The sequence below is a fragment of the Pocillopora verrucosa genome, chromosome 11 (assembly GCF_036669915.1).
Source record: "Pocillopora verrucosa isolate sample1 chromosome 11, ASM3666991v2, whole genome shotgun sequence".
In the NCBI taxonomy this organism is placed as follows: Eukaryota; Metazoa; Cnidaria; class Anthozoa; order Scleractinia; family Pocilloporidae; genus Pocillopora; species Pocillopora verrucosa.
In genome coordinates this window covers 3,451,692-3,453,619 of record NC_089322.1, presented here as the reverse complement: position 1 = coordinate 3,453,619, position 1,928 = coordinate 3,451,692, and the positions used below count along the sequence as shown (strand labels likewise).

Here is a 1,928-nt window from a genome sequence, read left to right as displayed (position 1 = left end):
TTTTTCATCATTTCTGTTTTGTTCTGTTTTGTTTTTGAACTCTGAACTTTATATACTATACGAGTGTTGGCTGTGTTTGATTTTCATTACCGTACGTAAGCTTGCAATCTAACTGAGCGTGAAAATCTTTAAAACTCGGAATGTCTATTTTGTTTTTCCTTTGAGGATTTTCGCATCTGCCCACGTTTTGATAACGTAAATAACGGCGCCTGGTATGTTAACAAACCTTTCTTTGGTTCTTCTGTTACTACCTGCCGGTTCGCTTGCTCCGAAATTTCAAGAAGTGGGAAGAAACACTCGACTACGTCTCGTGTTTCTCACTATACTTCTTTCGTGCTCTAGCCGCTTCCTGCATGCTTTATAACAGAACAGAGCACAGTCAAGGCTTCTCTATTTGTTAAATCGAGTTGAGTAATTTTCGAGTTGAGTAATTAGCGCCCAATATGGCGGCCACGTTACGAAAGGCGGCACTTTTTATTGCTTTTCTCGCTGGGGCTTTCGAACTAACTCGAAATACCCCGTTCTTCTACAATTTAAGAGGCTATTGAGCGCATAGTAGGGTTAAAGTTAGCCATGTTCTATCGCACAAGCTACGAAACTCAAGATTCTCATCTCGCCCAGTTAGCGTTTGGACTAAGCACGGATATGTCAGCCTTTTTCGTCCCTTTGCAGTGGATCTAACCGTGGCAATGGATGTCGAAATCAATCCTGGCCCCAATACCGCTACTTTACAATGTCAGGGCCTCGACAGTCAAAATCAAGCAACAGTTCCACAGCTTTCTGGAACCGTTACGCAACGTCAACAAGCGTTACACGACAATGCGAAACAAATCGACAAATCGATCCCGATCGCTCATTTCAGTGAAAATTGAAAAGACTCCTACTACTCCTAAAGTTGTTCCGAAATGCATGGTTATAAATGCTCGCTCTCTAGTGAAAGCTGATGCTGCCCCAGCCTTGTATGCTGAACTGAGCAGTAATAATATTGATCTTTGTTTTGTCTCGGAATCTTGGCTAAACAAGAAAATCCTGTCCCACTTGATCTGCCCTGACGGCTATGTGATGGTTAGAAAAGACCGGAATGGAATACGTGCCGGTGGAGGGGTTGCTGTCATCTGTAGGAAGGACTGGAAAATAAAAGCAATCAACGCCAATTGACAGTTTGAGTTTGAGACTCTTTGGTGCAAAATAACAACTCCAAATTCCGAGTTTTTCGCTGCCAGCGTTTACCATCCGCCTGACCCCCGAACCAGCTGATCTACTGAATTTCCTATCTGAAACCTGTGATCAAATTCTGCACGATGATCCGAACGCCAAGATCGTAATTGCAGGTGACATAAATCAGCTGCAAATAAAAGATCCTATGCAACAACATGGTCTGCATCAGATGGTTAAAGTACCTACTAGGCGGGACAAAATACTTGATGTTTTTCTGACTAACTGTCCACTGCTTTGGAAACCCGGTAAGGTGCACAAGGGTCTGGTGAGATCTGATCATTTGGCTGTCACCGTACTACCCTCTATCCCAGCTAAACCTCAACGGAAATATGTCAGTTTCCGCGATACTAGAGACCACCGCAAAATTGCTATGGAGACTAAGCTTAGTGCTTTCGATTGGAATTCTATCAACAACCTAGATAATCCTGAAGAAAGCGTGAAATTACTAAATACAAGCCTATGGTCGATGTTCAATGAGAGTTTTCCACTCGTCCGGGTTAGAGTATCGTCCAGGGACCCGCCTTACATGTCCCCACTGGTAAAGCATCTCTGCAAAGTCAGAAACAAAACAGCGCATCAGGGTAACCAAGCAAAGAACATTATGCGTCAAGAGAAAATCAACACACTCATTCGCACGAACCAAGTAAACGCTGTGAACAACGAGCGATAAAAACATAATCGAGGCTCTAAAGGATGGTGGGACACAGCCA

The 1,928-nt window shown here is 43.5% G+C and overlaps 1 pseudogene; it reads left to right on the top strand.

Moving 5' to 3' along the window:
• The first annotated feature begins 693 nt into the window (after positions 1-693).
• The window catches only part of LOC136276957 (uncharacterized), a 2,754-nt pseudogene continuing 1,519 nt past the window's right edge, over positions 694-1,928 (top strand).